Source organism: Hibiscus syriacus, unplaced genomic scaffold (assembly GCF_006381635.1).
Source record: "Hibiscus syriacus cultivar Baekdansim isolate YM2019G1 unplaced genomic scaffold, ASM638163v2 tig00110576_pilon, whole genome shotgun sequence".
Taxonomy (NCBI): Eukaryota; Viridiplantae; Streptophyta; class Magnoliopsida; order Malvales; family Malvaceae; genus Hibiscus; species Hibiscus syriacus.
This window is the reverse complement of record NW_024062787.1, coordinates 231651-243872: the sequence shown is the minus strand read 5'-3', so window position 1 is coordinate 243872 and position 12222 is coordinate 231651. Positions and strand designations below refer to the sequence as shown.

The 12222-nt window shown below is 39.9% G+C and overlaps 1 protein-coding gene across 2 annotated transcripts in view; it reads left to right on the top strand.

Moving 5' to 3' along the window:
• Positions 1 to 12222, top strand: part of LOC120133067 (60S ribosomal protein L22-2-like) — a 27960-nt gene extending 15738 nt beyond the window's left edge. For both annotated transcript variants that reach the window (XM_039149727.1, XM_039149728.1), the window contains one exon: positions 12211 to 12222. The gene's annotated coding sequence lies outside the window, so the exon portion shown is untranslated. The remainder of the gene's footprint in view (positions 1 to 12210) is intronic.

The following is a 12222-nucleotide window of genomic DNA, read 5'->3' as shown; positions in this document are numbered from 1 at the left end:
GTTCAGGGAGGGTGGAGGTTATATATTTTTCTGATCAAGTTAGGTGAAAGATGTAAAAAATTTCGGGTCGGATCGGGTTGGTCAAAACTCGACCATGCCCATCCCTAATTATAATTGTTCTTCTATTATGTTTTTTTAACCCCCTATTGGGCTACTAGCAAAGTAATTAAGGTGTAAATGAACAAAGCATTCGGTGAATTGTTCATATAATTAATAAACGATTATGAATAAAAAAATTATGTTCATTTCATGAATAAATGAACATGAATAGACTTGTATTGGGTTTGTTTGTCTATGAATAAACTCGTTTAGAATTCTCTATTTCCTTTTATATTTGAATAAATTATGTGTTTAATACTTAAACTATCAATTTTGGTTCTTTTTAGTATTCTAAACTTTTAGAATTGTGTATTGATTATTGTCAATTGAATAAAAACAATATCTTTTATTGCGAATTGATGATTTCTTTTACTAATTAGGTACGACATTGTCCTCAAAGATAGATTTAAGATCAAGATGTTATCGGTTTAAGGTGAAATATGTTCTAAAGATTACATTCAAAACCTGCTATGATCATTATGAGTTCATGACCATGTCTTTTGGTTTGATTAATGCCCCAAATTTCACTCGTTTTTGATCAGTTGATAGTTGTTTTTATAAATTATAAAATTATATTTTCGAATACTCTCATACCGGAGATGATCACTATCGGAACCGTCTTTCAGTTGAGCCCCGGAATTGGGCTTCGACTTAGGAAAATGGGTTAGGAGTCGCCACCGATCATTTATTTTATAAAAAATGGGTTGATCGGATACCTTATTTCTTACCTGGTCCGCGTCTTTCCAAAGATGTGTCGGATTCGGGAGTCGATTACAGTCAAGGAATGGTTAGCACCCCTGAATTGCCCTTTCGTTACTATATAATTTCCAGTTGTCTTTAGTTAAGAAAATTATAATCTTAAATGAAAAGGTAAAATGACGATCTGAATTACTTACCTTTAACCGTTTTTGAAAACGTACCCTTAAAGCATCAAGAAAAGTGTTAGAAATGAAAAAGTGAAGATAAAGAAAATGAGATAAAGAATGATAAAAATCAATAAATCAATACAATAAAAAGATCACAGAATAAAATGAAATAAAATATATAAAATATATACTTATAATAATAATAATAAAACATAGATAGACAATAAACACAAAATGAGTAATAATACAGAAAGAGAAAAAAAAGGAAATAAGTATATGATATAATGGTAATAAATTGAAAAACTAAAATATATATATACAAAATAAAAAATATAACTAAATATGTACATACTGAGAAAGGCCAGGGCGACGTCATTACATGAAGTGGATGAGGTGGAACATTAATTTTATCTCCGTAAATTTGACATTTATGACATCTTCTGGCATAGTTGATGCAATCACTTTCGAGTGTGGACCAAAAGTATCCGCATCTTATTATTTGTCTTGACATCATATGTCCATTTGCATGTGCTCCACAAACTCCATCATGTACTTCTTCCACTATCATTTTTGCCTCTTTAGCATCGACGCATCTTAACAGGACTTGATTATGGCTCTTCTTGTATAAGACCTCTCCGTCAAGGACGTATCCAACTGTCATCCTTCTAAGGGTTCTCTTATCGGTTTCGGTGGCTTCTTCTGGATAATTTCGATGCTTAATATACTGCAGAATATCGTAGTACCAAGGTTCGGTGTCTTTCAATTCTTCAATTTGGTAACAATGAGCCGGGTACTCATACGACTGCATGTTAATTGACATCATTTCAGACTCCCCGCCAGCCTTGAATGTGGCTGCCAAGGTAGCTAAAGCGTCAACCATTTGATTTTCTTCTCTAGGCACGTAGTGGAAGGTGACTTCATCAAATTCTTCAAGCAGATCCAGTATTATCTTCCGATATTCCATCAGCTTTGTATCCTTGGTTTCTCATTCTCCGCGAAGCTGATAGATTACTAACGTTGAATCTCCGTATATCCGCAAGGTCTTTATGTTTTGCCCCAGTGCTGCTCGGATTCCCAAGACACAGGCTTCATACTCTTCCATGTTATTGGTGCAATCGAAGCTCAGTCTACTGGTAAATGGGTAGTGATTTCCTTCTGGAGAGATCAGGATTGCCCCGACGCCATGTCCTAATGAATTTGATGCACCATCGAAATGCATTCTCCAGGAACTGTTCGTTGAAGTACTTGCTTCTTCTAAGGATATAGCCATCAATTCTTCGTCTATGAAGTCAAAGTCCAAAGGCTCGTAACTCTCATCGGTTCAACTTGCCAAGAACTTCGATATGGCACTCCCTTTGACTTCTTTCTGGCTCACGTACTCGATGTCAAATTCAGACAAGAACATCTGCCATCGGGCTAACCTTCCAGATAGAGCATGTACACCTATCATGTACTTAAGGGGATCTAACTTGGAAATCAGCCAAGTGGTATGATACAACATGTATTTTCGGAGTCTTTTTGTAGCCCAGACTAAAGCACATCAAACCTTCTCGATAGGAGAATATCTGACCTCGCAATCGGTAAACTTCTTGCTTAAATAGTAAATGGCTCTTTCCTTCTTCCCGGATTCATCATGTTGACCTAAAACACACCCCATTGAGTTCTCGAATATGGAGAGATACAAGAACAGAGGTTTGCCCAGGATAGGTGACATCAGGACAGGAGTGTGAGACAAATACTCTTTTACTTTCTCGAATGCAATCTGACATTTTTCATCTCACGCTCCAGCGTTGTTATTTCGGAGAAGACGGAAGATTGGATCACACTTGTCGGTTAACTGGGATATGAACCGTGCTATGTAATTCAATCTACCTAGAAAACCTCAAACCTCTTTCTGTGTTCGTGGGGGAGGCAGATTTTGGATAGCTTTAACTTTATCGGGATCAACTTCGATGCCTTTTCTGCTGACCACGAAGCCTAATAGTTTCCAAGATGTTACCCCGAATGTGCACTTACTAGGGTTCAATCTTAGTTGGAACTTTCTCAATCTCTGGAAGAGCTTCCTCAAATTCTTGACATGTTCATTCTCGGTTTGCGCCTTGGCAATCATGTCATCGACATAAACTTCAATTTCTTTGTGCATCATGTCATGGAACAGGGTCACCATAGCTCTCTGATATGTTGCCCAATATTCTTCAGTCCGAATGGCATCACCTTGTAGCAGAAGGTTCCCCACATTGTGACGAACGTGGTTTTCTCCATGTCTTCAAGATGCATCTTGATCTGGTTATATCCCGAGAATCCATCCATGAATGAAAAGAAAGCGTTCCCGGCTGTATTGTCTACCAACGTGTCAATGTGAGGTAGAGAAATTTTATCTTTAGGGCTCGCCTTGTTAAGGTCCCGGTAATCGACGCACATACGAACTTTCCCGTCTTTCTTCGAAACTGGCACTATGTTGGCCACCCACTCTGGATACTTGGCCACTTGAAGGAAACCAGCATCGAATTGCTTCTTGACTTCTTCTTTAATTTTAAGGAGCATCTCAGGTCACATCCTTCTCAGTTTCTGTTGCACGGGTTTGCATTATGGTTTAATTGGCAGTTTATGAACTACCATATCTGTGTCTAGTCCCGGCATGTCTTGATATGACCAGGCGAACACATCTTTATACTTCTGAAGTAAGACTATAAGGTTTTGTCTTGCTTCAGCCGAGAGAGTTGTGCCGATTTTAACCTCCTTTCTGTCATCTTCAGTTCCCAGATTCAAGATTTCGATCACCTCCTCATGTGGTAGCATTTGCTTCTCTTCTCTTGCTACTATTATCAACAATTCGGTAGGCAAGTTGCACTCCTCTTCAGTGTCGCACTCATTAAATTCCCCGAGATAAATGGCTGATTCAAAATCTACTTTCGGATCAAAATCATCAATGCCCACATTATCGTTATCTGGGGTCCTGAAGGAACAAAGAAAATATGTGTGTGAGAGAGGAAATATCCCACACGAAACAGTCAAGAATCAAATTCGAAAGAAAAATGGAAATGAAGTGCTGAAATGAAGAAAATAGACAATGAATTCAGAAAGAAGTGAAAGAAAATTTGTTTGCCATGGACATAATAAAAAAATGCATCTTTTATTAAATTTAGCCAAATGTTTATTCACCCTTACAAAAGATCACCTATTGCCCCAGGTATAGGCAAATAGGGATAGTTCGAATATTACTCTGAAAGGTTCTTGTAAAACACATGTAGTTCTTCCACCGACCAACTGCTAGGCACGAACCCAGATGGCAGGGGGCATATCCCAGATCTATCTTCGTTGTCAACATCTTCTGTGGTCACGGCATTAATGTTCAGATCTTCCAGAGCCGTTTCTGAATAGGATGAGGTGGTCTCGAACACATAGTCACCCGACTTGAATGTGCGGTAAAGAGGCGGGAATGCCATAGGTTCCCGTTGAAGTTCACCTCCAGTTAACCTGGCTAGTCTTCTTTCTTGGTTCTTCTGGACTTCCTTCCTCTTTTTGTGGTAACTGGGCTGAAAACCGAGCCCAAACTGACCTAACTTCAAAACAGGAAGGATTGGGTTGATCTTTTCTTGTAGCAATTTTCTAAACCCTCTTTCGATCTTGGCACCTCATCCCAAGGTTTGCTTGATTTTCATCTTGGTGTACTGGGAGAGTCGGGGTTTAGGAATCCTTCTTCCCTCTTCCACGAATGTGGCATTCACGAATTCTAAGAAGCGAAATGAGCACTCCACCGCTTCCTCATCTACTTCGATGTATGGGGCCTCCGTGGTCACACTTGCCACGATATCTTCTTCAGTATTGATAATTACTAGGGTCCCGTCTATAACAAATTTAACTTTTTGGTGCAGCGTGGAGGGTACTACACCTGCTTGATGAATCCATGGCCTTCCTAAAAGACAGATATAGGATGACATGATATCCATCACAAGGAACTCGACATCATAGGCGGCAGATCCAATGGTCAATGGACCTCGATCTTGCCAATAACCTCTCTTTTGGTCCCGTCAAATTCTCGGACCACGTTCTGACAGGCTATCATATGAGAGGTATCTATTGGCAGTCTCTTCAATGTCACCAAAGGCATTACGTTCAGGGCCGAGCCGTTGTCGATCAACACACTCGGTAAGGCATGCCCCTTGTAGTAGGTAGTAATGTGTAATGCCTTAGTTCGACCTCTTCCTCCGGATGTAATCTCATCATCTGAAAACGAGATGAGATTATCGGCTTGAATATTGTTCACCAGTCGATCCATCTTACTGACTGGTATGTCTTATGGCACGAACGTTTGATTAAGGACTTTCAATAATGTTTCTCGGTGTGCCTTCGAGTTTAAAAATAGTGCTAGCATTGAAGTACGCGTTGGTAAGTTGTGGAGCTGTTCTACAATGTTGTACTCGCTGTGCTTCAAGATCTTAAGGAACTCTTTAGCTTCTTCCTCCTTTATGGGTTCGTTGACAACTAACACATCTTCTTTGAATGGCTCAAGTGGTCTTTTTCCCACTTTGCCATCACATCCTTTAGAAGTACTCACTTGGCATTCGTACTTCCATGACACTTGTCGATTGTCCTTGTATTGAAAATGTCGAGGTGCTGTGATCACCACCCTGGCTTGTGTTGTTGTTGTCATCTTCGCTCTAGGGGTAATTATCAAAGGATCACCCCTGACATACCTCTTGTCAGATGATTCTTCGGTAGCGCAAACATCTTGTTCCGAAGAATCTTGAATTTCCTTGTAAAATTCCAGCTCTTTCCGGTCCATCATGAGGTGGGCTAATTATATGAACTCTGGGCATTCTTGCACATTATACCCCTCTTCCTTGTGGTAACAACAATAGTTACCATCTCTTATCCTTGTTACCCGTGAATGGGGTGTAAGAAGCCCCAACTTTACTATTTGGCTCCATATCTAAGCCAAAGGAGCTTTAACTTCTGAAACATAGGTTTTAACTCTCCTACTGTTCGGTGATTGCATTGATTCCTGCCTCCGGATGATTAGGCAAGGGATTCTAGGCGACGTTCGGTGCTCCGGAGTTGAAATGGATCCAATTCTTGTTCCGCATTCGTTGTACAAGCCTCTTGAATGCGAGACATTTTTCGATTGAATGCCCTTGCACACCTCCATGATATTCACAATGGGTGTTTTCGTCATACCACTTCAGATATGGGGGCTTTATCGGATCCATTGGGTAGGGCGATACTGCGTGAGTGTCGAAGAGTTGTTGATATAACTCTTTATAGGTCATGGGAAGGGGATCGAATTGCTCCCTTTCCCTTTCTCTCATTGATTCTCTCTAAGTTTGGTTAGAAGCACCGGATGGTACAGCTGCAATTGTTTTTGAACCTGAGATCGTAACACCTTTGCTAGCGTTGTAGGTGTTGACATTGTTGATCTAGCGGTCCTTGTTCTTCACGGGAGGCTTTTTACTGAAGTCACCTCCCTCAATCTTTCCTTGCTTTATGGCCAGTTTGATCATTTCACCGGCCATAACTAAATCTGAGAAACTTCCCGACGTGATTGCTACCAAATGCCCGAAGTAAGGTGTCTTCAGGGTCTGTACAAACAACTTTCTAGTTTCATTTTCATCCAAGGGTGGATGAACTTGCACAGATAAATCCCTCCATCTCTGTGCGTACTGTCGGAAACTCTCGTTATGCTTCTTTTCCAGGCTCTGCAACATAACTCGGTCTGGTCTCATATCATTGATATATTTGTACTGTTCTAAGAAAGACTTGACTAGGTCTTTTCACGTCTTGATATGAGTTCGGCTAAGCTGGTTGTATCACCAGATAGCTGAACCGGACATGCTCTCTTGAAAGCAATGGATCAGGAGTTGGTCATTTCCCCCATATCATGTCATCTTCCGACAAAACATAGTGATATGGGCTGAAGGGCAGCTGTTCCCATCAAACTTCTCAAACTTCGGGACTTTGAATTTTGGTGGGAGCAATAAATCGGGAACCAATCTCAGTTCCATTGCATCCACCACATAATAATCATGGTCCCCTTGGACTATCTTTATTTGGTCTTCTAACATCCTGATCTTTTCTTCCATCTTTTTTGCTTTATCATCCTCGTCAAAATCTGGGATAGGGCAGTCGTCTGGATGATTGTCAGGATTTGTTGCAGAAGTCTGTAAATTTGCAACAGCTTTTCTTTTGGTGGCAGATGAGTCACCTTGCAGTCCGGGTAAGATCCCGGATGAGATAACCACTTATGGGGTCGGAGAAATGGTTACCCCCTTAGAAGCACCTGCTCCGGGTGTACTTGCTTGTGGTTGTAAACCCGACAACTTAGCCACGATTTGGTCAACTAATGATTCCTGGCTTTTCTTGATGGACTCTATGGTATTTTGACTGTTCTGAGCCATTTTGTCTTTCAATTCCTTCTGCAGTTTTGTCATGTTCTCTTCGATCTTCTCCATTCTGGCCTCCATTTGTCTCTTTTTTGCTCGGGTATTGTGCGGGTGATGCGAATCTAGTGCTTGCGGTGGTAAGCTTTGTGTCTGAGACATGTTCTGTTAGTTAATACGAATGTAAAAACATGGAAAATATAAAATAAAAAACTACATGGAATATAAAATGCAAAATATGCAATGTATGATGTATGCAATTTGGAGGCATTGATCCAGAAAAGTGTCCATTATTATAAATAATCATTATTCAAACAAAAATGTTTTATCTTTTAAGAGGCATAAAAACAAATTAAAGGTACATCCGAACTAAATCCTCTAGACCCCTAACAGCTTCTAATAGGTTGACAAGTCTTGTGCCTTCATCTGTCACTGGTTGAATGCCTTGTCGAACCACTCCTGCTTCTCTTGTCAGGCCGTGAAGATGACGAGCCGCCTTCTGTACTTGTTCCAGGAAATCTCAAATGGTTGCGTCCCTGGCCCTTACCCTTTGTTGTGCTTCTCCCAACGGAAACGCCACTGTAATCCTCCATCGAAAGACACTATCTGAAGCTCGTTCGCTTGCCTCTTGAACCCATCTACAATAGCTTCTAATTCAGCTATTGTCTTGCCATCCTTTTCATGTTGTTTCTCTAAATCATCCATTCGGATTCTCAAGCGTTGGTTCTGATATTGACTGTCTACCAAGCGCCTTTGAGCAGTTTTCAGCTATTCCTTCCAAGCTCTTTCATCAGGCCCCTTGAACTTCATTTTTAGGCTGTGAGCTTCATCTTTCCAGTAATCAGAGGACACTTTCAACTTGGAGTTATCCTTGACTGTATCTTTATACCCCTTTCTCAAGTCTTCGAGCTCAAAACAGACTCTTTTATGTTCTCTTTCCAGTTTGTCTGCTCGATCTTTCTGAGAGTCGGCATCTAGCTTCCACTAATAGCGCTTAGCTTCAAGTTCCTTTATCATCTGCCTCAGCTCATTATTCACAGCTTCAAACTCTTTCTTGGCTATCTCGAATCCAGAAGAGATGGGCTTGAGATGTTCTTCCATGGTCCGGGTGTCCTCATAATCTGGCACCAGAATGTTGTCATTTTTCCTCAATCTTCGCCACTCCACATAGTCCGGAGTAAGCATGTTCTTGGCTGCTATAACATTCATCCGTAATACTTTCTTTCATGAATCAGATGCTTCCTTTATCATCTTCTTATAACTGTCACCATGATACTCAAACTCTGATCTAGCCAGTCCGCATGTTGCTGGGATAAACTAACGTGCCCCATACTGTCTAAGTGCTAACAATGGAGCATACCCAACTGCACCCCAAAGTCCAAGTAAGGTCATAGTGTCAGAGTCACCACATCGGAAAAGAACATCACTGAGGAACAACCAGGGGGCTCTCCAGGCAATATCTCGGTCCTGAAGATGAATGAAGGCTTTCATCCATTTCTCTTTTGAAGCGCCTTCATGCCATTTCATGGTGATGAACTCTCCCAAAAGTGAATAGGTAATGCTAAATCGGCGGTAGGCAACCCCGTTGGTCTTCCAGAAATATATGTGAATCCATACCTGAAGGAGTTGAACACACCCAATGAATCTTCCTCCACCAGCTCTTCTGCAATGATTAAGAGAACGAAAGGTCTCGGCTAAGATGGTTGGCGCTAGGTTGACTTGTCTCGGAAGCTGTCCAAATAGTTCCACCACGGATGCGTCAATGTACCCCTAAACCTTTGGAAAAATAACCAAACCGTACAGACCTAGTGCAAAAAGGTCTATAGTCTTCCACTCATCATGGTGGTTCTTCATTAGTTGCTTTATGTGGATTCATTCAATTCCTTCCCCATTGCCTCTGCGCTGAGTCCGATCAATTACCCATTTCTCGTCTACTCCTGCAACTTTGGCCAGTGCGTTCTTGAAAGGTTGACTTTTGATGTGTTTAATGTAGACTCGCTTTAGTTTGATGTTTTCACAGTGCAGCAGTGTAGTGTATCATCGATGGTGGGTACCATGTTCTCCCGGTTAAAAGTGAAGCAACTATATCCCAGGTTCCAGAATTGAACCATGGCTCTGATCAATGGCTCATCAGTCTTAACATGAAGCAAAAGTGCAATGTCACCGTACCGTTGGCTGAACTTCCGTTTCCGATCATTCTTCCAACTGTCCCAGATGTCTCGAAGCTCTTGAACATTGTTTTGTTTTAGGCTGATAGAGGCATAATTAACCAGCTCTAACACATAGATTCCTTGAAGATTGTCTCCCTTTTCTTTTTGGGTCTTCTCGGACCATAGTCGTATATCAGGGTTTTTAATCTCTTGCATTACAACACCTTTGTCCATTAATTCGAATTATTTTGTGTATAACAAATACTTTTTAGGGATCAATAGTCTCTTGTAATGATGCAAATGCTAGAAAACAAACACAAAGGTAAAAACGTTAGTAAAATGAAAACATATAAATAAATATGAAATGACGAAAGAAAAATAAGAAGAGTAAGAAGGAACAAAAACATGGTTAGGGTAAAAATGTCCTAGGGTTTGAAATGTGGTTTCGGGGTAGGCTCTATTTCTCCATAGCTTCCCAGTTTAGGTTCTAAAAAACGGTACCCGAGTTCTCCTTGCCGGTGCCCCTTGGGCTTACCAGACCCTTAGTCCTAAACCCATCACATGCTTGTGTGGACTAAGTTAAACTCGAGAGGACACATTCCCTTATGCCCATACGGAGAATAAATTCACACGAAGGCATAAGGTATATGAATCCCGAAGGCTACTTGCTAGGCCCATACGATGAATAAATTCATACGAAGGCGTCGCTTTCACCCCCACTTAAAATGGGTTTGGAGCTCGGGTTTAGAGCCTTAAGTGAACAAACCTTTGAAGGCTGAAATCATGAGAAAATGATTAGTACAACTATTTACTCGAAAATATAATCAAAAGTAAGTAAAAAAGGATCGAAATATTACCTAAAAATTTAAACTTAGCCTTTTCGTTAAAAAGACAACTGGAAATTACCTTAGCTTGACTCACTTACCTGTGTCCCCAGCAGGGTCGCCAAGCTGTCGGAACCGCCTTTCGGTTGGGCCCCGGAATTGGGCTTCGACTTAGGAAAATGGGTTAGGAGTCGCCATCGATAATTTATTTTATAAAAAATGGGTTGACCGGATACCTTATTTCTTACCTGGTCCGCGTCTTTCCAAAGATGTGTCGGATTCGGGAGTCGATTACAGTCAAGGAAGGGTTAGCACCCTTGAACTGCCCTTTCGGTACTATATAATTTTCAGTTGTCTTTAGTTAAGAAAATTGTAATCTTAAATGAAAAGGTAAAATGACGATCCGAATTACTTACCTTTAACCGTTTTTGAAAACGTACCCTTAAAGCATCAAGAAAAGTGTTAGAAATGAAAAAGTGAAGATAAAGAAAATGAGATAAAGAAGGATAAAAATGAATAAATCAATAAATCAATACAATAAAAAGATCACAAAATAAAATGAAATAAAATATATACTGATAATAATAATAATAAAACATAAATAAACAATAAACACAAAATGAGTAACAATACAGCAAGAGAAAAAAAAGAAATAAGTATATGATATAATGGTAATAAATTGAAAAACTAAAATATATATATACAAAATAAAAAATATAACTAAATATGTACATAGACAATAATAATAAAGACGAAACTAAATAAAATATATATACATGTTAATGATAATAAATAATAATAATAAATAAATAAACAATATATTTATATAAAAAAGTATAATAAGATACTAAAAAGTATAATAAAAAAACGGAAAGGATAAAAAGAAATAAAAAACAATAATAAATAATAAGCAGTATAGTTAAATACATATAACAAGGACTAAAATGCAAAAAGAAAGAAATTTGTGGGCTAATTTAAAGAGAGTTCGGGATTTACAGTCAAACGTGGGGGGACCGAATTGAAAGGAAAAACGAATTAAATGACCAAATTAAGAGAGAATTAGGGCCTAAATTAGGATTTAGGGTCAAAGTAAAAGGATTAAAGCCACGAGGGACCAAGAATAGAATTGCTCCATTCTTGTTTTAAAAACACGCGGATCCCCTAAGGATCCGCTCGGGTCTGGTCGGCCTTAACTGGTTGCATGATGGGTTGTATAAAACTTAATTTTTTAAAAAAAAATGCTTCATTTCTTTCTTTTCTTGCGCGAGGCCCCCCATTTCAGAAAAAAGCTCTCGCCTGTTCTTCATTTCTGAAGAACAGGCCCAAAAATCCAGATCCCGGCCACCCTGCGTCGCCTCGCCGCCGCCGTTCATCGGCGGCGAAACACGAAAAAGGCATAGTTTTTAAAAAGCTCTAGACTCCCTCGTTTCGAAAACCAAATTATTTTCTTCAAAAAACAAACCTCGAGGTGTAGATCTGGGTTTGAAAACTTCGAAACCCCACCTCTGTTCATCGGTTTTTTAGCGTATTTGGGGTTTTTCCGAGCCAAATCTCAAAAGAAATACATGCAAAAGTGAAAACGAACAACAAGGTGAGCAAAAACTACCTTTTTATTTCCTTTTGAATCGATTACAACAGCTCCAATTTACCTCGTATTTTGAGTATTTTGTGCGTAAAGCTCTCTGGTAATCTCGTGTGATTTTCGTATATCGATCGTGTCCCACACAGTATGGATTACATTGTATTTATAGCCTACACATATCCTATTTTTAGTCATAGAATCCTACTCAAACTGAAATTTGTTGTTTGAATGCTTGTTGGTTGCTTGGAACCCACGACCGATGCTTGTGGCCGAGAGAATCGGGCGTCGTTGAGCAGTTGGTGAGGAGTGTAGCATGAGGAGTCC